The sequence below is a fragment of the Mauremys reevesii genome, linkage group 3 (genome assembly GCF_016161935.1).
Source record: "Mauremys reevesii isolate NIE-2019 linkage group 3, ASM1616193v1, whole genome shotgun sequence".
In the NCBI taxonomy this organism is placed as follows: Eukaryota; Metazoa; Chordata; order Testudines; family Geoemydidae; genus Mauremys; species Mauremys reevesii.
This window is the reverse complement of record NC_052625.1, coordinates 77,185,669-77,211,571: the sequence shown is the minus strand read 5'-3', so window position 1 is coordinate 77,211,571 and position 25,903 is coordinate 77,185,669. Positions and strand designations below refer to the sequence as shown.

Here is a 25,903-nt window from a genome sequence, read left to right as displayed (position 1 = left end):
CCATCAACCAGAGTATACCATACTTGTTTCATCTTAATTTTGTGGTTTCTTGCCTTTTACTAAGTTGTCAGTGTGATTAATTGGGTTTAAAGGCACACTGCCAACCGTGTTCCATAGTCCTGGGCACTGCTGATACAGTAGTGGAGATGAAAGCAGCTGTGTTGATGTAAAGAAAGCCCTGTTCTGTTACTTATATACTTTAAAAACAACAAGAAATTTACAGACAATTTCAAGTTTAAAAAAATCTAAATTGGTGTAATAACCTTACACCACATCTCAAAATGTGACTGGTCCTTTTTCTCTTTATCACTAGTTAGGTTATTCATACTTACCTGCTGCCTGTGGCTTGTTCGTTTTGTTTTTCTTGCTGTATTGAGTTTGCCTGCTAAAACATAAAATTGCTACATTAAGTTTGAAAAGTTTCCTGTGTGTTTAACAATGTTTGTTTGTAGGAGTAGTGATGTATTTGTCAAGTGATTTCTCTTTGCTCAGAATGATGATACACACTTTGACTAGGAGAACAAAGACTTACCTCTTTACAGTAGGGGGAAAGCTTTTGTTTGCTTAATTGAGACAGTGTTGTCTAGTGGCCTTGTACCGTTCACAGTGGGTTTTAGTGAATGACTTATCCAACACAATTTAGACTTCTTCCTGACTGGGTTAAATAAAAATCTGGCCCCTAGCCAGCTCTAGATTAAAGGTCTTCATTTTCAGGACTATTGCTTTAGGGACACCAGCTCCGCTGTTGCCACAAACCGGCACTAAAAACGATTTTTGACATGCTGTGTAACTCTGCTCTTTCCAAATATGGGCTGCAATATTGTTAAAACACTGTGTGTGAAATCCTGGCTCTGTTGAAGTCAATGAAAATTTTCCCACCAACTTCGGCGGGGCCAGTATTTCTACCCAAGTGATTTACAAACAATAAACCCAAGACACTGGGTTTGTTTGCCATATGTATGCACAACAGAGCCCCTTTGCTTTGTCTCCATGCTCTATTCTTTGGGCATGATATTGACATGTACTTGTCTGAGAACAGGAGTTTTCCCTTTTAGAATAGCCCACCTGCTTAAAAGAAGGGAACAGGTGGATGGAACAGACCAACTTGGCATTGTTTAAAGATGCCTGCACATCAGAGTGATTTTTAGAGCTACCAAAAATGACCCAGAGTTCCTTAAAGAACATCAAGCTAGCTGTCATTGCGGCCCCATACTACTACTATCTTGTACAATAATCTATATATTCATTCATTTGGATGCCACTGATAGCTTAGTGACACTGAGAGATTTACTTTGCTCCTTTCGTCAATACAAGTAATGATCTGTCTAAAGAAATACATTTTTCTGGCTGGTTACTGTCTGACTGTAGGCCAGTAAAGAATGATAAACTGAAGAGATTAAGAGGTAAATATTGTGCCAGGCTAAAACTTTTTCAGTCACTAGTCCTGGGCTGCTAAGACTTCAAATGTGCTTATCTGTCAAAAAAAACAAACAAAACACGTCTGTTCCAATTTTTGGGTGAATCCCCAAATTCTCTAAATCAAACTATTTTGTTTTCAACTGCTGTGATGGGCTCATCACTTTAATTCTCTTTTTGTTGGCATATCTGATTCTTATTTAGCTTTGCACTTACTTTAACACAAATTTAAAATGCCATTGCCACATCCAGTCATATTGCAAGCGCTAATTGAGACTATGCAGCAATTTATTTCAAATTCAAATAAAAAATTAATGCTCAAGTGATGTCCATTTGGTTTGAAATATAGAATTGATCATGCAAAACAGCACCACTCTAATCCTCCACTGATACAGCCTACTGTTTCTGTTGGATACTTATGTTGACTTTGTCTTTGGACATTTGAGACTGTCAAGATTACCCTGGTGGAGCTGGAAAGCATTTCCTCTAGTGCTTTCTTATATTTGCCTCAGGTCCTGAAACTGGCCCCTAAACACCCTTCAAATTTGCTGCCTGTAAAAATCAGTTTAGAGACAAAGGCCAGATTGTCCTTCATTGCTGAGAGTTACAGTATAGCAATCTCTAGTGTTTGCAAAGCCTTATCAAGACCTCTTTTTCTTGAAAAGCGAGACACTTCAGTCATCATGCTGATTAAGTCCATCCTGAAATACAGTGTACCCACAAATTTGCCTGTCTGAGTTGCCTCAGGAGTTTCTGACTTAGTTTCTGAAATATATTCCAAATGGGTGACCACCAAGTGATATTTTCTGAACATTGCCTTCAGTAGTCTGGTTTGACTAGCAACCCAGAGTACAAGGTGGAAACCTCCAGTATAACTCTCAGTTGTCTCAAAGACATTGGCAGGAACTTGAATCTGCTATTGCTATTTAGGACTTGGAAAGTAAAAATTGCAAAAATCTTTCCAAATAAATACAAATGTTGAAGATAAGGGAAATATTTACTGAGATCCAGGATAGCAAGCTCAGAGTTGTGGTTGATGCGGTGCAGTTGGCCTTGCATAAACTTGGCCCATATAACTTTAGAACAGCCCATAGTGCAGCAGTGAATATCTATATTCAGGCCAAGCAATTTTGATTTGAGCTTTTCCGCCTTGATTCGTGCAACTTCCAAAGTTATTAATTCCCGGTTGTCAGCCATCAGCTATGCCAGATTCCAAATCGTACTCTTCTTGTTGATATAATAAAGGTTTTCCATCCTGCACAAATCTGATGCCTGATAATGCTTGCTCAATTACAGAAGTGTCAGTGGATCCATCAACAAGTACAGTAATAAATGTAGCTTTCTGTATGCATTTCTGAGACCTTGTCTACCCGACAAGTTACTTCAGTATAATTTACGTCTCTCAGGGGTGTCGATTATTAACACCCTGAGCAACGTAAATTACATCAACCTAAGTACCGCTGTGGACAGCGCTGTGTTGGCAGGAGAGCTTTTCCTGCTGATGTAGCTACCACCTCTTGTGGAGGCAGGAGTTACTAAGCTGACAGGAGAGCTCTCTCCTGTCAGCTGAGAGCATTTTCACCACAAGCGGTGGAAATGCACAGGGCTGCCCAGAGGATTCAGGGGGCCTGGGGTCATTGGCAGTGGGGGGCCCCCGCCACCAAATTGCGGCTGAAGATCCAGCACTTCGGCGGTGGGTCCCAGGGCGGAAGGACCCCCCGCTGCTGAATTGCCGCCGAAGACCCGGAGCGGAAGAAGCTCTGGGGTCCCCAGAGCGAGTGAAGGACCCCACTCCAGGGGCCCTGAAAAACTCTCTTAGGGGCCTGGGGCAAATTGCCCCACTTGCCCCCCTCTCCCCACTGGGGCAGCCCTGGAAATGCACCGCTGTAAGTGCTGTAGTGTAGATGTAGCCTGGGACACTTCCCTAAGAAATTTTGCAAGTTCCTTTAGAAAGTCTTTCATTCTGTGGGTGTCAAATGTAGGCTGAGCCAGAATTAAGGCCATCTTAAAGATCAAGTAATCAACCAAGTAGTTTATGTATAAATGTGTTTAAAATAGTATAAAATCTACAATTGATTTACAAATTAAACTTCCTGCTCCTGACAGCAGCGGCAAAATTTGCAACAAAGATTTAAACAAAATATTAGAAAAACTACTTCTCTTCAAAAATCAAATAAAATTGTTTTGCAGCAGCAATAATCCAGGAGCTCAGTTTATTAGAAAGCCTACTTTGGTTTGGTTGGCAAATTAAACTCTCTTGCCTGTCTGGGAAAGATTACTGTCTTTGGGCTGCCTAATTCCAGCCTAGAGCTTGTAAATTTTACTCTCCTTTTTAAAATCAAATCAGACCAAACTGTCTCTTACCTAGATGCTGCATATCACTCTCTATGTGCAGGGGTGCTGGAACTAGAGTACTGGGGGTGTGGCAGCATCCCCTGGCTTGAAGTGGTTTCCATCATATACAGGATTTATAGTTCTGTTCAGTGGCTTTCAGCACACTCACTATAAAAATTGTTCCAACGCCACTGTCTATGTCTTGATGGGTAGGACACTGGGCTGTTGGGGGAGACTCAGGTTTGAGCCTATGCTCTGCCAGGTTGAAAGCAGGGTTTTTTAAAATCACAGATCGCTCTGAATCAGTCAGAGCAGAGTCAGATCTCCAATATCCTAGGCCATAAGGTCTCTCCAATTGCATTTTGTTCCATCCAGCTCTACTTAAAACTATCTGGTTGTAGTTGTAAAGCCCAGATCTAATCCACGCTTCTGATTAGAGCACTAATAGCCTAAGCAACACAATAAAACTGCCTGTGCAGCCTTAATTCGGCCCCCTTGTGTGTATGCGTTGTGATAAGTGTTTACTTACTTGATCACATGCTCTTTTGTGCATAGGATGGACCTGCTCTGTGGGTGCGTCAAAGTTGTGTAGTGAAGGAGGCTGTTGCCTGTAGGGTCCCTGCTTCATTTGTTGCTGAACATGGAAGTTGTGTAGGACATGAACCACGGGGCTGCAGGAAGAGAAAGTCTCACAGTTAGTGCAGATAAATGCTGCTCTGGAGAATTTAAGTGTGTGACTGCATCTACCACAGTGTTCCTATGTGGTGCTGGACAAATCACTTTAATCAAACTTTTCACAGGTGATCACTAATTGTGTATCCTCATTTTCTGAGTGCCCCACTTGAGATGATGGGGCCTGATTTGCAGAAGTGCTGAGCACTTATAGCTGCAAATGAAGTCAATGGGAACTGTGCTTTGAACATATTAAGTACTACATAATGCCAAGTCCTCTGTGAAAAATTAGGCCCTTGGCATTTCAAATTGGACACCCAAAATATTTGGACACATTTATATCTCTGTCTTATTTCCCCATCTGAAAAATGAGAATAACACCACTTTGTCTCATATGGCAGTTTTAAAGAAATTCTTTAATGTTTGTGAAACACGGAGATACTACATGATAAGAGCAATAGAAAAATGCATAAGGATATTAGCAAGTCTGTCTTCAGGGTTTGAATGGTATATAGTAAATAAGATACAGAACCATACATTGAACAATGAGGATGAAAGAAAATATTGAAAAAGGGCTCATGAAGTGAGCCCTGTCAATACTGTGCACTGAATGAGGTCAGGGTCTTGTGGAAAAAAGAATACGTGCTTATGTAGTTAAAGGCTGCATCATAATGCATGTGCACAAGAGGGCTGAATTCAAGTTGCTCTGCCTGTAATATTGCTATTTCCTTGCATGGGTCTGATGGACTACAGCTGTAAGGAATGCAAAGGGCAGGTCTACACTTAAAACACCGTATCAGTACAGCTGTGCCACTGTATTGCTTAAGTGAAGATGCTCCTACTCTGATGGGAGAGTATGCAGATGGGAGACCTCCCAGAGAGGTGTTAGCTATGTCGATGAGAGAAGCTTTCCCGTCAACAAAGCACTGGCTATAGGGGTGGGCTAGGTTGGTATAACTATGTTGCTCAGGGGGGTGTCGCTCAGGAGCTGTGTGCCAGCCTCAGCAGAGGAGAGGGACAGAGGGAGCCTCTTCCCTCCCTGACAGCTAAGCAGAGCTCTGGAGAAATCAGCGGTGGGAAGAGCAGTGGGGAGCAGGGAGGCAATACCTGCTCAAACTATACCCATAGCTGGCACGGTTTCCTGTGATTTTTAGTGTCCGGTCACTATTGTTAACTGGATACCTGCAGTGTGTTCCTGCAGCATGGGGAGATGCAGACAGGAGGGTGCGGAAGCTGCAGGCTGAGCTCCTTCCAAGCTACAGAGGGCTGCTTTGCCTTTCCTGCTGGCAGGAGCGCTCCAGCAGGGCTGTGTGAGCAAGTTTGTCCTCCCTCACCCGGCCCCAGCCACACCCCATGCCTGACCAGTAAGGCCTGAAAAGAGGAGGGCCTAAGGCTATAGCCTTATTAGCCTAATGGTTAATTCAGTCCTGTGTATGACCACACTTTGCTTTCACAGTGGTAGCATATTTTAACATGCCCCATAAATGAAGGTATAGGCATATCATCTGGAGTTTAGTAACATAGGAATTGCCATATTGGATCAGACTGGTGGTATATCTAGTACAGAATTTGGAGAGAATGCTTGAGAGGAAAGTGTTAGAATCCCCATACTGGTTAATTATGGAATAACTTGCCCATCAGGGAAGCCGTTTCCTAACCCCCTCAGTCAGTGGTTGTTTTTTGTCCCTCTTCTTTTAAATAAATAAATCTTGTTTAATATACCTGTGTATGTCCTCAGATATGGCATACCTTTTATGGACCAACCAGTGTGTGTTATACTTCTTACTTCAGATCCATATTATGCATCACAGAACTATGCAATTCCTTCTTACATTTTTATAAGACATTTTTGTTGTTCTCTCCTAGATAATATGAAGTAGCTAAATAATGTGAACATTTCAAATTTGTTAGTAACTGACATTATTTTTATACATAAAGAAAATGATCAGTTTTATATCTGTCACAGATGAAAAATCCCTTCATACAGTATATAGATGAGTTTTACGTGCAAAGCATTCAGAGTTCTGTGTTTTCCCTACAATATTTGATTATGTGACTCCATGACTAAATAGACACTATCTGGCTCTTACTGTTAATCTCTTTGATTTGCCTTTTTTCCTTCCACACTGATGACCACCCTGCCTCCCTTCATCTATCCTGCTGTGATTCTGTACTGTCATGGTTCTTCTCCTGCCTCGCTGACCACAGTATCATCTTTGGTGTTTCCTCCTCTTGCCCTTGCCTCATATCTGTTGGTGTTGCTCACTGTCCTATTTTAATACCTTCCATTTAGGAGAGAGGCCCAAGATCACTTCCTTACCATAATCTCTCTGTCTCTGTCTAATCTCCCTTCTCCAAACGTCTTATGGACATTTTATCCAGGATGTTCCATCACCCTCTCAAACGCAGTCTGTACAAATCTTGTCCTTTTTCCTTCTGTCCTTTCTCCACATCTGCCCTTCTCTGTGATCTTTGACAGCTGTACCATTCTTCCTGTTTCTCACCGTCATCTTTGAGTGTCTTCCTCACATATATGAACTCTCCTTAAATCATATTTCTTTCCTTTATAATTTCTCTAGAATCCATTCTTCCTTCATTATTCCCGATACCAATTACTGTGTCTACCTGTTGTCATCTCTTGCCTTGGTTACTCTAGACTTCTCCATTGTGGCAGGTGCTACTTGTGAGGCTACACTGATATGTATCCCCATTGGGAAGCATTAATATACTATAAATCATACAGTTTCCTTCCCATAGTTGTTGTTCTAGGCATTGAAGCATATTTAAATGTAAGAACACCCTTGGTGGAAATATTACAATAGAATATTTCCACACAAAGAAGCTAAATAACCACCTCATATGTTTATACTGATTCCCCACTGCTCTGAGAGAGGCATGAAATGCTGCCATCGCTGCTGCTCGTAACATAGTGTTTCATAACACTTGAGGATTGTACATGCTTACTGGCTGAGTAGGTACTGTTTTATAATGTGCTTACACTGAAATGGCTGTATAGGAACTGAGGGTTGAGGGAAATCTGAAGCAGATCTCATTACATTTTGCCCGGTACCTTATTATTAATGGACCCCATTTGCATGCTGCACTGTACTTGCAGCAGTATCACTGTTCACATCCTTTCCAAACTTGTGTAGCAACACCAAATAAAACCTCTGTCCCAAATGACTTTGTACGAGAGGGCTAAGGATTAGTTGCTGTGACAGAGTGTGGGAAATTAACAGGTGAGCCCAGGGCCGGATTTAGGGGCAGGCGACTACCTGGGGTGCTGGGCTTGGGGGAGCTCCAGGCTTAAGGTACTGTTTTCGTTGTTAACAACAAAAGGGAAAATAGAATGTTTGAAGTAAAATGTTTTAGGTATTCTGTATGTGGATTCATTTTTCACTAACCTCCTAGAATGTCCTGAACCTTTGTAGAATGTTGTGTAGGCTTTCTGAGAACTACATTTTCCTCGAACCTCCTAGAATGTTGTAAGCCATGCCCTTGCGAGTATTATAAGGGGTAGGGCATCACCAGTCAGTCAGTGAGATATAAGAACAAAGTTAAAGCCCAGCTGCAACACTGTGAACCTTGTTTTATTATGTAATTGTGAAAGTGTACTTGTGTTCAGAGACTTGAAGAGTGTAAGTAGCAACTAATAAAGGACATATTTAATGAGATGCCGGAGATATCTATTGAACCCCTCTCTACACAACAATATAAAAGAAGGTCATCTAGTCCAACCCCCTGCTCAAAGCAGGACCAGCACCAACTAAATTATCCCAGCCAGGGCTTTGTCAAGCTGGGCCTTAAAAACCTCTAAGGATGGAGATTCCACCACCTCCCTAGGTAACTCATTCCAATGCTTCACCACCTTCCTAGTGAAATAGTGTTTCCTAATATCCAACCTAGACCTCCAGCACTGCAATTTGAGACCATTGCTCCTTGTTCTGTCATCTGCCACCACTGAGAACAGCCGAGCTCCATCCTCTTTGGAACCCTCCTTCAGGTAGTTGAAGGCTGCTATCAAATCCCCCCTCGCTCTTTTCTGAACACTAAACAACCCCAGTTCCCTCAGCCGCTCCTCGTAAGTCATGTGTCCCAGCCCCCTGATCATTTTCGTTGCCCTCCGCTGGACTCTCTCCAATTTGTCCTTTCTGTAGTGGGGGGGCCCAAAACTGGACTCAGTACTCCAGATCTGGCCTCACCAGTGCCGAATAGAGGGAAATAATCACTTCCCTTGATCTGCTGGCAATGCTCCTACTAATGCAGCCCAATATGCTGTTAGCCTTTTTTGGCATCAAGGGCTCACTGCTGACTCATATTCAGCTTCTCATCCACTGTAATATCCAGGTCCTTTTCTGCAGAACTGCCGCTTAGCCAGTCGGTCCCCAGCCTGTAGCAGTGCATGGGATTCTTCCATCCCAAGTGCAGGACTCTGCACTTGTCCTTGTTGAACCTCATCAGATTTATTTTGGCCCAATCCTCTAATTTGTCTAGGTCACTCTGGACCCTTCCTTACCCTTCAGCATATCTACCTCTCCCCCCAGTTTAGTGTCATCTGCAGATTTGCTGAGGATGCAATTCATCCCATCATCCAGATCATTAATAAAGGTGTTGAACAAAACCGGCCCAGGACTGACCCCTGGGGCACTCAGCTTGATACTGGCTGCCAACTGGACATCGAGCCGTTGATCACTACCTGTTGAGACCGACAATCTAGCCAGCTTTCTATCCACCTTATAGTCCATTCATCCAATCCATACTTGCTGGCAAGAATACTGTGGGAGACCATATCAAAAGCTTTGCTAAAGTCAAGATATATCATGTCCACTGCTTTCCCCATATCCACAGAGCCAGTTATCTCCTCATAGAAGATAATCAGGTTGATCAGGCATGACTTGCCCTTGGTGAATCCATGTTGACTGTTCCTGATCACCACCTTCTTCCCCAAGTGCTTCAAAATAGTTTCCTTGAGGACCTGCTCCATGATTTTTCCAGGGATTGAGGTGAGGCTGACCGGTCTGTAGTTCCCCAGATGGTGGTTCTTCCCTTTTTTAAAGATGGGCACTATATTTTCTTTTTTCCAATTGTCTGGGACCTCCCCGATTGCCATGAATTTTCAAAGATAATGGCCAATGGCTCTGTAATAATCACATCAGCCAATTCCCTCAGCACCCTCGAATGCATTAGATCTGGACCCATGGTCTTGTGCATGTCCAGCTTTTCTAAATAGTCCTTAACTGTTCTTTCACCACTGAGGCCTGCTCACCGCCTCCCAATGTTGTGTTGCCCAGGACAGCAGTGTGGGAGCTGTCCTTGTCTGACAAGTAAATACTGTTATTACTTTTGCCATGCTTAACATGTAATGTTTGACTTTCTAAGACTGTGGAACATAGACTTTTACTCTCCCTAATACTGTTTGTTTTTCCCCGTAGAAAATAAAAGATGGCCCCAAAGAAGCCTTCAGGAGCTCAGTATAGGAAGCAAAAAATTCAGATTAAATCTCATTTGCAGCAAGGGGCAAATTTGATGGGAAAATATTTGAAACAGAACAATATAGATCAGGGTTTAGGCAGTAGCGATCATCCCAGTGCAGAAGAAATTGAGGAGTGAAGCATAAATTCAGTTATTTCATTTCAGTTATTCTTAAAATTAAAATTCTATAAAGTTAGAGGGAAGAACCTTTTTTTTATTTGCTTATATCTGGCATGAATAAATACAGATTTACAGATCCTAGCATGCAAATTTATCATCTTATATGACAGGGATTAATCATGCATGTGAATCGTGCATCAAAGTCATGAAATGGGCTAATAAAAATAAGGTATTCAAAAGTTTAACAAATGGAGGGGGTGCCGAAGATGCTCCTTATCTGGGGAGCCATTTGGTCTAGGGTTGATGCTGGGTGAGCCAGCACTCTGATCACTTAGGCACCAATCAGTTCCCCTGGAGAAGGTTGGCTGGGGATATGTAGCTGATCAGGCTGGGAAGGCTGATGAACCAATTAACCATCCCCTGAGAGAGAAAAAAGACACAGGAAGGATGGGGGGAGGAGCTGGCTAGCTGAGTCAGGAGTGATCTGAAAGGTCAAGGAAGAGAGACATCTGTTCCTCCCTGGTTCTTCAGGAAATAGCATAAATACTTCGCTGCATGAGACTATATCTGTGTTTGGAATATAGATAAATTCACCTGAAGTTGCTACTTACTGGACAGAGTCTGAGAGGTTTCAGGGGCATCAGAGGATAGGAATGGAGTGTACCCTGTTACAGTTGCAAATTTACTGGTATTTGAGATCATTTGGAAGCTATAAACAACAAATAATTACTGACTTATTGCTCAATATGAATAATATCATAATCATTTATATATGACACCAACATTATCTGGTCATTACAATCTATTTTCAGCTATCGTAAATAAGGGAATTTTCCCTAACTTTTCACTCATATTTGCCTCTGCCTGTTAAAAAGTTAAGGTAAATATGGCATTTAATTCCTTTGATCTATTGTATACATTTTTTTAATGCTAGGCTTTGGTCAGTTAAATTATTTGTTTTTGTTGGGTGATTCATATGTAGGGTGACTTACACAGATTTCTAAAACTTAGTTATTAGTTGTAACTGTAGTTGGGTTAATAGATGGGAATTCTGGGAAATCACAATCTATAAAAATTATTCGCATTTCATTAGCTTTGCTATGAAAATTATAGCTGCCAATACATTTGAGATTTAGAAGTTGAGGCAGTAACGATTTCACAGCAAGCTTTGGGAAGTGTGAAATCACATCAGCTATTTTAATGGGAGTCTGCTTTGTTATAGTTAATACTGGGAGCAGTATGAGGTAGAGGATAAGAGGCACTTAGTGTTCCGAACCATTCCATGAATACTTCAAAATGATTTTTCTCATTTTCTGGTAGGTTGAATTATGATTTTGACAATGTAATATGCTAAAGTTTCATGTTTGGTTGTATTTGTCAAAAACAGCACGGTAACTTTTTTGTGTTGGACTGACTTCTCGCTGGTATGTGTTTTCAAAGAAATTTGGTATCTCTAAATCACCAGCAGGAGGAGTCTAGGTAGATGTCTTTTGCTTCTCTTTCCTAGTGTTGTTTAAAAGTTCAGGAATTCCCAAATAATGATGTTTTCTCACTTTCCCCATTATTTGGGACCTGTGGAAACCTACAGCAAAATATGGATGGATATCTTTTGAGTTTTAAAAGTCCAACAGAACCTCTGATAAGTGCTATAGCTGCTACTGGCATGATTTAGTATTAGATTGTGGCCTGTTCCTCCACAGGTATGCAAGGTTGGGTCCCTTCTTCTACCTCTTTGCAGCAGTCAGGCACAGTTGTAGCCTCTGTACTTTTCCCTGTGTAGCTCCAAGAGTGAAAGGCACAACAAAGGGGACAGAGAGGATGTTGGGCCATGGAGAAGCTACAATCTCTGAAGCAGGGTAGCAGTGGGAGTGTTTCCCCACATGTGGGGAAACTGCAGAAAGATTTCTGCTTTCTGTAGGTGGACTTCCTCCTTGAGCTTCCTTTTGGGATGGTGCACTTCAGTGTACCACCTTACACTGAGGGTGGCTTTGGTATGACTGAACTGTCAATTAGTACTGAATTCTTAAAAGTGAGTGAAAAGCCTTTTTGGAATAACACATTTAAGTATGTTCTGTCTCTCTCTCAATTTTTTTTTTTAAATCCAGGTTTCATTTCTAAATTGGGCTGGATCCTGCAGTCCTAGCTTGCCGAGTGCCTTCTGAAATCAGTGGGAACCCCCTCTCACCCTGCCCCAAACTACAGATAAATGTAGTTTTAGGCTTTATAGTGAATGGTTATATTTTGAGCGCAAGAATAGTGTAGGAATGTTTAATTCTTTACAATTTTGATATATTTTCTTTTGATAGATGAAATAGCCTGTTTCCTACTTTGTTTACATTGTCTAACTTTGCACATATTCTAATAAAATAAAACAGGTCTGATCTGCCATGAAGTCACACTAAAAATTCCCAGTTACATTAGTGGGAAATACATGCCACCTTAATAGACCATGTTCTTTGTCTTGTTAGAGAAACAGTGTTTGGGGTTATTGTTTGAATGGGAAAAACTATACAGCATGATAAGTATAAACAATAAGTCAGCTTTTAAAAACAAATGTGAACTGGGACCTCTCAAGTGGTACTACATTGTAATATATCCTAAATGCTAGCAAGTAAAAATTGCTTAAATGGGGGTTCTTCAAGTGTGGGGAGCAGGAGGAGAAAAAGGATACTTGATTTCTCTTTGCATTTGTAAGTTAAGTGAAGTAAAGACAACCCACACTGAAAAATCCTCGAACAACCTTTTCTAAAGTTTTTGACACATTCTAGAAAATGTAATAAATAACTATTGTGATAGACCCAGTCCAGTTGGGAACAGCAGAGTAGAAGAAGGGAGATATACTGGTCACTGGATAAGCAGTTTTCTGTTCCCTGAGTGACCAGAGCAGGGGCTGCTCCAGGCTAATGAGAACACCTGACTCCAATTAACCTGCTAAGAGTCAGGTGAGGCAGTTAAGCACCTGACTCTAATTAAGGCCCCTCTGATGCTATAAAAGGGCTGACTCCAGTCAGGCCAGAGGGAGCCAGGGAGTGGAAGTGCATGTGAGGAACTGGGAGCAAGAGGTGTGCAAGAAGCTGAGTGAGTAGGCATACTGCTGGAGGACTGAGAAGTACAAGTGTTATCAGACATCAGGAGGAAGGTCCAGTGGTGAGGATAAAGAAGGTGTTGGGAGGAGACCATGGGGAAGTAGCCCAGGGAGTTGTAATTGTTGTACAACTGTACTAGGAGACACTCTAGACAGCTGCAGTCCACAGAGCCCTGGGCTGGAACCCGGAGTAGAGGGCAGGCCCGGGTTCCCCCCCAAACCTCCCAACTCCTGATCAAACACAGGAGGAATTGACGTGGACTGTGGCTTCTACCAGAGGGGAAGGTCTCTGGGCTGTTTCCCAACCCACAAGGTGAATCTGTGAGGTGAGCAAATCTGCCAATAAGTGCAGGACCCACCAAGGAAGAGTAGGAACTTTGTCACACTATACTTCTGCTATGGACTTAAGAGTAATTTCTATAGACCCTTATTACTTTTCTATAATCCCCATTGGTACGTTCCCTATTAAATTCTATTGAACTTTCTATAAAAGGTTCTGGTTATTAGGTTGGCAAGCAGTAGTGTACTAAACTATCCTATGGAGATATCTGGGTTCACTTTTAGTCCAGGCTCTCATTCCTTGGATTGGAGGAATGATATGCTCATCAGAGGGAGAAGTCTATAGGTATGTATCTTATGTCCTACTACAGTGACTCCTTGGGGTAATTAAGGGCTGAGTATTGACAAGTTTTGAATGGAGCCTCTTTTTCCTTGTCCAGAAGAATGGTGAATATGGCTTTGGTGTAGTGTGAAGGCAGAAAATGGGGCAATCTTGATTCTGACAGGGACACAGAAGATCTCTTGTATCTATATTATTACTCTCTCAATGGATTTAGAGTGTAATGATATTCAAATGCTAATCAAAATTAAAAAAATTCTCTTCTTCTACTGTGGTGTGTCAGGGTTCAAACCGTTATAGGTTTCCAGAGATTATTTTATAAAAGGCTATATTACAAGATACCCTAGTTTGATAGCTTCTGAATCGTTATCTGTAACAAAGCAGTCTTTCTGAGGCTATTATTGGAAACAATATTACATGGTTTGTTTGTTAATGAGAGATGAGTTAGGAAAAGGACAAGCACAGATAAAACCTTCTAATCATTATTTCAGCTGGCCATAGTAATTTTTCAGAGTGCTTTAATGATTCTGTTAATTTAACGGTATGTGATTACGTTACATCAACAACACATTTCCACATACTCGGGAAATAAAAAATACCTTCTAATCTACTAATATCAGATTCTCTGTATTTAGTAACTCAGATTATAAAGTACAAGGAGGTATTCTTGTGTAATCAAGGTAAATCTTTATCAAATTAAATGTAGTTTGAAATGTGACAGTTCATTTATATGCTTTCTGTAGAGTTCAGTAATTACTCATGGCGAGCATGACTCATCGTTTGAGAATGCCTCCTGAAAAAGTTCTTCTCTTTGGTGTTCAAAGCACATTTGCTTTGATATTTTGAAATCAATCAGGAAAATGAACAATACCTACATAAATAACACATGCACAAATGCCTTTTGAGTTCAATAAATTCTGCCTGAGTGAATAAACAAATCCTATGTGCACATGGGACACATAACTAGCATAGGTAGTAGGTGACAAGATAGAGCCTCTCTTCTCCCCGCCCCCATCTCTCTCTGCATTATTTTCTGTGCCTCCTTGCTGCTTGTTAGGGTGACCAGATAGCAAATGTGAAAAATCGGGATGGGGGTGGGGAGTAATAGGAGCCTATATAAGAAAAAGACCCCAAAATTGGCACTTACCCTATAAAATCAGGACATATGGTCACCTTACTGCCTGTGTTCTTTTCCACTTGGCTCCACAAAGTCCTGTGTCAGCTGGTGGCAGGGCAAGGAATGGGATTGGGCAGGGCTTCATTGGTGGGAGTGGGCTGCCTATACACTGGATTCCCGATTGGTGGAGCTAGATTCCTGAGTCCTGGGAGGACTGAAGTTTGCAAAGTGCTGGTTGCAGCAGGCTCTACTGTGCAGGAAGGCTCGGCAGCCAGATCTAGAGTGGGCCTCAGAGGAAGAAAAGCTCTGGCATTTGTTGAGTGCCAGCAGAGGAGTAGGAGAGGCCTGTCTGAGTGGAGGAGATGGTGCTGGTGTGGAGCAGAGATTAGAGTCCCCACACTGGGGATCAGGATGAGGCTCACAGGGAAGAGGAGAGATGCGGTGGGGAAGGGTAGTCCCGGGGAGGGAGAAGATCCTCAAGTGATTATGGGGGGAGCAGACTGAGGTGATGGGGGAGGGGGAGAGAAGATCCCGAGGCTCCTGCACTAGGGCCAGGAAGGGAGGGGGGTGAGATGTTCTGCATCCAGATGTGCTCATCAAGTAATTTTGTGGCAGGCTCGTCCAAATCGGAGTGGTGAGAGCCAATTGACCAGAATGCAGAGCTTGGCTCAGCCCTACAGGACAGGAGACTCTGTTGCGGGATGAGTGCAGGGCAAGCGTAGTCCTTCCCCCCCGAAGAATGTCTTTACCGGCTGCCTGTGACAACCAGCCTGGTGATGAGTGAGGACTACAAAATCATGTGCTGCAGCCAGTCAGTAACTCACTATATCCTGTGTTAGAGGACTGCTTCTGAACCCACCAATACTACTTAATCAGCCATAAGGCTCTCAATTGAGGATGGCTAATCCCTCTATTCCACAAAGGACTAAGGGAGCCATCTCCTGTAGAGCAAAGCATATTTAACTTCTAATTTTCTTCATCTAATTTAAAAAATTACATAAAATGTAAGAGTGAACTAACAATCAACAGTGAACATTACATTTTTAAAACGCTTTCAGTTTTAACAACCTAACAATGATGACTGAGTGGTAAAAGTTGTTTCTGCTCTAATATACCTCTTTTCTCAATAGTATCCTTCTAATAAATCTTCATTAGGAGCATATTTGCTCTAGCTAATTCAGTACTGGTTTGAACTTACCTGCAATGCAGAAGTTGGCATTAGCTTGAGACAATTTCACTGCTTTTCCATCAGTTCACAGAAAGGGAGGAGAGATCACTACATTCTTACTGTTATTGGTTCTTGGCTTCTGACTGTGACAGTTCACTTACCTTTAAGTGGTAATTACTTATTATTGGTCCTAAGAGCAAATTACTGGTCACTGGAGTACATAGATAATATTATATAACATGAGATGTGGCCACAGATTAGGCAACAAATCTTTGACATAAAGGTCATGGAAACCTACAAAAGGGGATAGTTGTGGTGGGGAAAGCAGCAAATAAGATCTTTCTTTGGCTTTGAAAGCATTAGTGAATATTTGAAACAGACTGCAGATCTCTGCAGTACAGTTCTAGTTGAATCCCTGCTGGCAATTATGAGTAGGCTGTCCTTTCTGGGGATTGCAGTGGTTGAATCTCTCTCATCACTGTCTGGGAGGGCTGGCTCTAGGTTTTTGTGGCCCCAAGCCAAAAAAACAAAACCTCTGAGAGTGCAAGTGCCGAAGCCAAAAAAAAAAAAAAAAGTGTCCGGAATGCCACCCCTGGAATTGTGCCGCCCCAAGCATGTGCTTGGTTTGATGGTGCCTAGAGCCGGTCCTGCTGTCTGGGGGTGGGGAGCATAAACGCCAGTGGAAAGAGAGCCACCTTTCAGAGTGTAGACCCTTTCAGTGTTCAGGTATTCCATCTCAAAAGTAGTGCAAGATAAACTTCTGCCTCATCATTGTCCCTGCCAGCAGATATATGGGATCTTGGGGAGCAATTACCACACGGGTGGGGTGCCAATTAATTTCTTTATTAAAGGAAAAAGGAAGTGGTGAGAATTTAACAATGAAATACGATGGGATGGGGTGTATAGGGTGTTTACAATAGACAATGATGGTGGTGGTGGGGTTCTTATTGAACAGTGTAGGGAGTTCTAACAGTGGGGTACAGTAAGTGGGGTTTAGCACAATGGGATACAGTACAGTTAATAAGCAACTCAACTTTATATAGGAACAACTCTAGATACAGTGTGGAATGTAAAACATACCAAAAGGAAATGCAAAATAAAATAGTAGCTTCTATACAGAATGGTCAACAATCTTAGATAGAATGTATTAAGTGGTTGGTGGCCTTATACACAATGTAACACAATAGTATTAATGCAAATACAAAGTATATCAGAAAGGTGGAAGTAGAATGTGTATCACAATGCAATAATACAATATGGGTGATAAGTGAAATTATGCAGTGTAGACTTAATTTGTGAGGCTGTGATAGCAAGAGTGTACCCAAAGGCTGGGTCAAGAAACAGGAGGGGGGGGGGAATGATAGTGGCAACTGATGAGAGATGCAGCTGCAAGCAGCGAGAGACTCTGAAGCCCTACGAGGTAAGGACAACAGAGCAGTGTGTGTGTGTGGGGAATTTGGGAAGTTCAGATGGTGATGCAGAAACAGGGGAGAAAGCAGCAAGGAGTTTGGGAAGTTCAGAGGGGGAGATTGGAGCAGCAAGAACCTTATCTATCCTCTAACTGAATTAAACTTACATAAAAAGACAAGCAGCTTCTACAAAGTAACAAAACAGGTACAGAATACAATCAGGCAATGACTTTTTAAATCTATCTTAACCAGTGACTAGGCAAAACAACAAATATCACAATTTTAAGCAAACTACAACAAGCAGCTATATGGAGCAACAAAACAACGAACTATAGCAAGGCAGGTGAGACTTACAAGCTTTATAATCTTAACAAACTATGACTTATTAAACTAAAGAAACAAAACCTATGGTGCACCTTATGCTATGGGGAAGTTACAGAGGGCAGAGTGGTATATACCCAGAATACAGCTCCCAAGGCAGCCCCCAAGGAAGCCAAGGGAGGTGGCTGCAGCAGTGGATACAGCTGAAAACAGTGAGTCCAAGGCAAAGCCCACAGGAGCAGAGCTTAGCAGCAGCACCAACTTACTTTAGTGCCACTTTTAGTGGCAAAGTGCCACGGAGTTTAAGAGAGAGGTTTTAAAACACAGACCAAGGTTTAGCTTGAGTCTGTGTGCTGGGGAGACAGAGCCAGCTGCTAAAATAATAAAATAATAGTACAGAAAGTTTCACAGAGGGATTCTTACCAGCTCCCAAGGCAGCAGCAGAGGCAGAAGCAGCAAGAACATCAGAAGGCTTGGTACAGTCTAGATAATCAGGAGATCTCTCAGGCAGCAATTCGTTCTTCGTGGGGGGGTTTCAAAAAACGGGGGTATGCTCAAAAATAAAACGAGAGTGGAGAAAGGACCCCCAGAGCCCCCTGGCTGATCAGACCAGGCAGCAATGCAGGAACCTTTCTAAAGTCTGTTCAGAAAATGTCTGTTTATAAAGGCAAACCTGGGCAGCTTCCTGCCAGTAACTCTGATTGGCTCCCCCTCTTACAGGGAGGAGAGAAGGCTGCAGGCAGCCACAGGCATGTCTGGGCAAGTCCTGTGCAATAGGTGACTCAAAAGCACATGAGGTCTATGACTCATGCCCAGGATCTTAAAAACACAATAGGTCTTGCAGCTCTGGACATTGCCTACCCTACACCGAGCCCAGGTTTTAACAAGGTGATAACAGGACTAACCCTTTGAACAGGGCAGTGGTCCCACTTAGCACAAGTGGCCATCCCTTTGAGAAGGGCAATGGCTCTTGTTGAACAACTTAAGGGGCCCTCCCTTCGAGAAGGGCAGAGGCCCTGGTAAACAACTTAACAGCCAGGGAGGGGCGGCCACAGAGGAGAACAAAAACAAAATGGAGTAAGGGGACAGCTTTAAGAAACAAAATGGAGCTGTAACAGACAGTCATTAGATGTTTTAATCGCCTTATATTTTGATTCCGAATAAATAGCTCAGTATAACGGTATAACTCAACTTTGCATGCAACAGAACCCCACTTTATATCTGTATTGGAACATAAACGAGTGAGCTCTGAAGTGTAACATTGTTACACGAGGGTCCTTGCTGTTTGGAATAATTTAATGCTATAAAGGACTTGACAGCATTTGCCTCCTCCCACTCTCCTCTCCAAGGCAGGCAGGTAAGCTGTGGAAGAGATTTAACTTCTCTTATCTGTAAAGAAGGAAATAAGGTTTGTATGATTTAGGAAACATTAGAAAGAAGCTTAAGAACTCGGAGGCCTCTGATCTTTATTTTAACCTTTTAAAATTGTGTATAAGGTTAATTAGGTGCATTAGGGCAGGGAAACCTCCCTTTAGTACAACAGTTATTTAGAGAGGATTTAGATTTTATCTTGTGCCTAATGTATGTATTAGTCAGCTGTTTTGACAAGTTGATGTGCAGTAGTGATTTACAGTCCTGTTAACCTTCTTCTGGAGTATGTCTTCTGATGGCACTGTGATGGGGCATGTGCCCTACACTGGTATTTAAGGAATTAAGAGGCCTAGGGAGGCTGCGTGGGGAAGTGGCCAATAGGAGGGGGACTGAGGAGCAGCCAGTCTAAGTCTGGCAGGCCCATCTAAGAACTGCAGGGCCAGAGCAGGATCAGTAGCTGCTAGGGGCTCAAGGAGAGAAGACTGTGTCCCTAGTAGGCTGCAACTCTGTAGCACCTTGGACAGAGCAGTGCAGGCAGGGATCCGGGGAGTAGAGGAGGAGCTCTAGACCACTGCTGGGACTGAGTAGGGTGCTGTGGCCTCAGGGAAGTGAAGCAATAGTCGAGGCAAAGGAACGCAGTAGGTGGTTGTGGTTCAGATGGCTAGAGCCCTGTGCGGATACAAATTTATATCTGTGGATACGGATGTCCACGGATATAAATTGGTATCTGCAGAACTGGGGTCGCTGCAGTGGGGACCACTGAAAGGAGCAGAACATGGGGTCGCTGCTTCCAGGAGCCAGCGCCATATGCCATGCGCTGGCAGCTCCTCTGGTGCAGCTGTACTGCCCGCAGCCCTGCCTCTGGCCCTGCCACTTCCACACAACGGTCTGCGTCTTCTGTCTGGGGATGTGCGTGCGGCTTGAACACAAGAGCATGACCAGGGACAGCTGCCGGTGAGCCTTGTGCCTGCCCCAGTGGGCAGGGCTGGGGGCAGTACAGCCACGTTGGAGGAGCTGCCGGCATGGGGTGCTGGCTCCTGGGAGAGGCGGCCCCATATTCTGCTCCTTTTGCCCCTGCAGTTCCTGGGAGAGCCCTGCAGTTCCACAGATACCGATTTATATCCGCGGAGATCCGCATCCCTGGATATAAATTTGTATCTGTGTAGTGCTCTACAGACGGCCCCTGGGCCAGTACCCGGAGCAGTGGGTCGGCCCAGGTTCTCTCCCCCCAGGCACTCGGTAGTGTCTAAGGGAGTGGAAGAGGTCAACCAGGAAGCAGGGTCTAGAAAGATTGTGATTCCCTTGAAGGGACCTCACTGGAGTGCCAAGCCACGAGGGGAGAGCTGAAGATCTGGGAGTGATGGAGCAATGGATTGAATCAAGATGGGGGAGGGGGGAGCAAGTGCAGAAGGAGAGCTTCTAACTTGATCTAATCCTCAAAATGACAAGGGGGAGACATCAGACAGCAGTGAGTGTTGCGCCGCGTGGCAGCACAAACAATGAATTAGGTGCTGGGTAAGTGAAGTAGCCAATCCATTGCGGCAGCATCATCTGGAGATGTCAGGTGCATCCATTCACCATCAAGATGATAAAGGACAGTCCATAACCAGATGGTGTGCTGTTTATTCTTGAGCTCCACAGTGGCAGGATGGGAAGCTCAAGAAGCCCCAAAGGTAAAGATGTAAGTTAAACCTCATGTGACTACAATGTTGTAATAAAGAAGAATCTTTTGATTCGCATGTTTGTTCTGAGGGGCATGCGAGAGGTGATCTGGGATGAGACTAGGGGATGCAGACTGAGTTGACTATTTGCCAAGAAATGCACCATCGATCCAAAATATAGTCCTGCACTCCTGTTGCCACTGTTCCTTAGAAAGATTGTATCTGATGCACAACTATTTCAGAAAATGGGTGTCTTGATATGATTCAGCATTTTTGATGTGACTTTGAGATGAAATTGTGAAGTAGGCTGTCTTGATAGTTGGCTACACACAATCATGTGTCCAGGGACCTGCCTTCATGCTTAATTGCTCGGGCAGCAATGCCAGCCAGGAGCAGAAGGTTGGAAACTGGAATTGTCTGGGTTGAGTGATGATATGAAGGGCAGAGTTGATCGCTGAGTCCAACTTGCCACATTGACAAGTGGAGACTTGGGGTGCCATGCAGTATTTGGCAAGTGCAGCAATTAGGGCATTGGTATATATCTATACGGTTGCAGTGCTACTGCCCCATGAGTTGCCAGCAAGCCTTCGGAGCATTGCAACTTACGACTGAAGTTTGGTGCGTGTCTTCTCGATATGTTGTCAAAAAGAGCAGTCAAGCTTTATCCCTAAATAAGGAGGATATGGATCAGAAATGACTGGCTGATTGTTCAGAAGGCCCTGCAGCTGTCGATGAGCTAACAGGTTGGCAAGATGTCAAGGGCTTCAGTATGTTTAAGTCCCCACTTCATAAAGTGTTTTGTCAAGGTCAGATAACAGGCAGGATTCCAGCGCCTTATAGCTTCTAGCTATTGCCAGGCAGATGTCATCAGTGTATGTGAACTTAGTTGCCGAGGTGGGTGGCAGGTCAGCTGTGTGTGTATATATACACACACACACACATAATGTGGATGTATATAATTAAAGAGCTTTGGAGTGAGTACAGATTCCTGTGGAAGTCCATTGTTCATTCAGTGGGAGACTTGAACCATCACCACGCTTAATGACCACTGTTCTGTTAGAAGTCATTTTCATAATAAAATCTACAAGTTTCTTGTTTGGGACCATGAAGTATAATTTTAGAACTAGTCCATGGTGCCAAATGTGCTAACCACAGGTGTAAAAGTGGGGACCCAGACTTCCATTGTTGATGCACAGGGGATTTTGTACAGAGTGGTGGTTAGAAGGGGCACAGGGAAAGAACAAAAAGGAGAGGTAGATAAAACCAGATGGAGACAACCAAGGAAATGCAGAATGGAGTGGGGACAAGAAAGAAAAAGGGCACAGGGACTGGAAGGGAAAAGTGGGATTAAAGAAGGGAAGACAGGGAGATGGGGAAGAGATGATGAGAGGAAAGCCTGATACTTGGAGAGAAGAGAAATATAAAGTGAATCAGGAGGGATCAGATGGGAGAGATGGTAGATGAAGATGAGGCAGCGAGAGGCGAGAAGTGAAGATGTGGGGGGAGTGGAGCAAAATAAGGAGAAAGAAGTAGGAAAAAATATTAAGAAAAGGTAGTCAGAGAGGAAAAAATACAGTCTAACTTGCCAGAAACAGCATTGTCTGTCATTCTGATATGAGGTACTGTCCCCAAGAGTGGTCTAAATCAGGGGATCCCCAAATATGGGCCGTGGTCTGCTACACAGTCCTGGGTGGTTCATGGGGACAAGTTGTAACTGCATCCTCCAGTCAAGCTCTTAGTAAATCTTTAAATCCATGTGACTCATGTAATCTTGTTCCGTTTTTATACAAAATTGTGTTTTCCCTGTTTGAACACCACATTTGGCTCTCAGTGTTTTTTAAAATGTAATTATACTAAAACTCTTTGGTTTCAAAGATCCTGAAGAATTTCTTTGAGTGGATATTGCTAGGGATGTCTATCATTACAACTGTATACATTAAAATGAAAAGGAAACATATATATATTTATTTACAGTGTTGTTGTTTATATGTATGTAATAAACTTCCTCAAGAAGTGTTAAGAGTGGGCCGTGTGCATATTGCAGCTGCACAGGTGTGGCTCAGAAGGAAAAAAATTGGGAACACCTGGTCTAAGTCCATACCTCTCATCCTGTCCAACTGTGCACTTCTCTTGAGAGTCCCCTCTACAACTTTCAAGAACTGCAAGTAAAAATTCAGGTGCCTCATTACTTATAAATGAAGCAAACAGACAAAATGTGTGTGTTTGCTGACCACAATGATATCAGAAAAATAAAGCATGCTATTAAGAGTTAGGGCTGAAGATTTAATTTGTGGTTCCAGTGCTTCCAAATGTACTTAGCATATTGACTGAAACACACAGTATTGTGCTGTACTGTGTTTAGATACTATCAATTGTATTTATGTCTGCACATACAAATGTATGAAATTATACATGTATGTAGGAAATTATATTGATTTACTTTTATTCTTTCTTGAAAAGGTACACTTTTATAAAGTTTTGAGTTTAGAGGAGGGGAAAGGTTTCCCATTGTGATTTTGGAGATTGACATATAAGTTATGCAGCAGAAATTCTGTAGCAGTCATCATTTTAAACAGTCATGAAACATGAATACTTTTTAAAAAATTTTGGTAACTAAATAACTTTTTAAATGGAGAAAAATATATAACAGCAATGTTCATGCTTCAAGATGTATAGGACCAGAAAGGAACATAACTTTAGAACTTGTTATAGCAAACACCCTGTTTCATTTTGAAAACAAACATAGCTTGATACTTTTTTTTTTAAATGGCAGAATTTGTTAGTCTAACAATCAAGTTTGGGTTTGTTTGAAAGTACTTTCATGCTCCATAATTTCCCATTATATTGATTTTTAAAGACCTTTTGATTCCCATTTAGCTTGTGCTTCCAGATCTAGAAGAAGACAAAAGTCTGCTCTTTTAAAAATAGAAGTACCATAACAACCAATTCACAAACAGTTCCCGAAACAGAGAGAGAGACTAAGCCATTAAGAAAACATTTGGATTTTGATCTTCCATGAGATAATGGAAAGGAGATTGAGTGAGTGAAAATTTTTTAAAATTTTGTAAAACATCTTGAATATTCTAAAGCAGGTAAATTTGAGTCAATTGTGAAACTCCATTTTCCATCCCACCCTGCCTAGTAATTGCAGCATATACTGTACCTTACCTGTACTGTGCATTGTTCAGAGGCATAGCTATACATTTTAGTGTGTGACAAGTATATAAGGATAGATTTAACTTTGTTCCCCATCCCATTATTCTGAAAACTAAGAAAATTAAAGAAGCCATTAATAATAGATGGCATTCCACCAATGTAATCAAATCCAGATGCCATCTCAAGAATGATGTATCTCAATATGCTAATGTTTTTGCATTTAGACCCATTTGCTGCTTTTGCAGCTGACCGAATCATGAGTTTTATATACAGTATGGTTAGTTCATTCATTGAAATAACAGGCTTACGTTCTAATTATATATAATTGAAATCAGTGTAAATGTTGCTATTGAGTTCAATGGGAGCAGCACTGGACCCGTAGTGAACATTTTCTTCAAATTAATTTGCTGCACATGTGGAATAGTCACATTTTAAAAGATCTCAAATATGTGCCTATTTTTTTTTCACAATATCCATTCATCCGGTATTAGCACAATGTGCTGGGATATTGGGGAACTTGCAGAGCACATTGAATATATTTATACTTAAGTGCCTGCTCAAGTTAATGTTCTATAACTCACCCTCCTTCTCTCTCCATCTCTCTCATATTCTTTTGTCATTTAAGAAACTGAAAAGTGGAGGCCTTGATTTGGATCTCAATTATTCTGTTTTATGCCATTTTCACTTATTGTTTAATGGAATCATTCCTGACCTACTCCAGTGTAAGTGAAATCAGAATGAGCTCTTTAGTTTTTCTACTCTCAGCTACCTAAAAACACAAAAAATGCTGGCCAAACCAATTTTTATTAAAATTTTATAAAGACATTTATTTTTTTATGTTGAGAACTCTCTGGCACTTTCACCCTGGAACTAATCGTATGTGTGAAGTTATAAATTCTTTAAAATGGGGATTTTTAAATGGAGGGATTGAAAATGGCTTGGCTTTAGTATCACAAATGTGACACTTTTATCAGGTAGTAGAGTTGGTGAGAAGTGGGTTTATTGAGAAAGTTAATAAAAAATCTCCTTACAAAATATTTTCACTATCCAGTTATGGCCTGGCCATTTCATTGATCTGCATCAAATTTCCATTGAAGTTAATGGGAATTCTGAACATAAAACAGTGGCATAAAATAGAGGAAAATCGCTGAAGAATCCCAGAACACCAGATTGTTGTCCATCAGATTTCTCTTTACAATGTCTACAAAATATTGACAGTGGCTAGGCAGTTTGTAGGCTGCGGCTCCTCCATCATCATCATCATCATCATCATCACTCCCATAACTGCATTGGTCATTGGGGCACCATCACTGATGAGCAATCAATCAATCAATCATCTCCACCCCGACGATTGTGTGTCAGTGCTTACCAAATGTAATTAATAGTCTCTCTGTTCATTTCTCCTTTCTCCCTTCTCTTCCTCATTTGCTTGTTTGTCACCATATGTCTCTTGTCCTATGCTACTATTGTAAGCTGTTTGGGGCCAGGACTGTCTTTTGTACAATACGTCAGTAAACACCACGCAGCACAGTGGAGCCTTGATCCATGACAGGTCTCTAAGTGCTATGGCAATACAAATAAAATAATATTACATTATAAAAGAGCACACGTGTTTCAAGCATATAGACAACCATGGCCTTTTTTATCACAAAATGTGTTTTTATGTGAATAAGAGCAGCATCTGGAGCAGCATCCGAAGCATCACAAGCTAGGAGGGAAATTACAATGACTATCAAACTTTATTCTTCAGGTTAGAAGTTATCACCAGCTAGGGTCAGGAAGAATTCCTTCATTTTCCTATCACACACACGGTAGAATAATATTGTACAGTTCTCTGGCCAGATATATTATGGTGGTATTTGCCTTCCAGAGAAACATTCAACATAACCAGACTAATGGACTACACAACCTTTCAGCTTTTCCCTGAATGTCATTTCATTCGTTCTTCTAGTACAAAATGTACCAGACTGTCTACATTTTTT

General features: G+C 42.1%; 1 protein-coding gene and 1 long non-coding RNA gene across 2 annotated transcripts in view; both read left to right on the top strand.

The window, feature by feature from the left end:
- Positions 1–25,903, top strand: part of RYR2 (ryanodine receptor 2) — a 697,632-nt gene that overhangs the window by 42,811 nt on the left and 628,918 nt on the right. The window lies entirely within an intron of this gene.
- Positions 13,042–25,080, top strand: LOC120400547. The gene is made up of 3 exons (XR_005595892.1): positions 13,042–13,092; positions 23,643–23,804; positions 24,973–25,080. It is a non-coding gene; the product is annotated as an uncharacterized LOC120400547 (long non-coding RNA).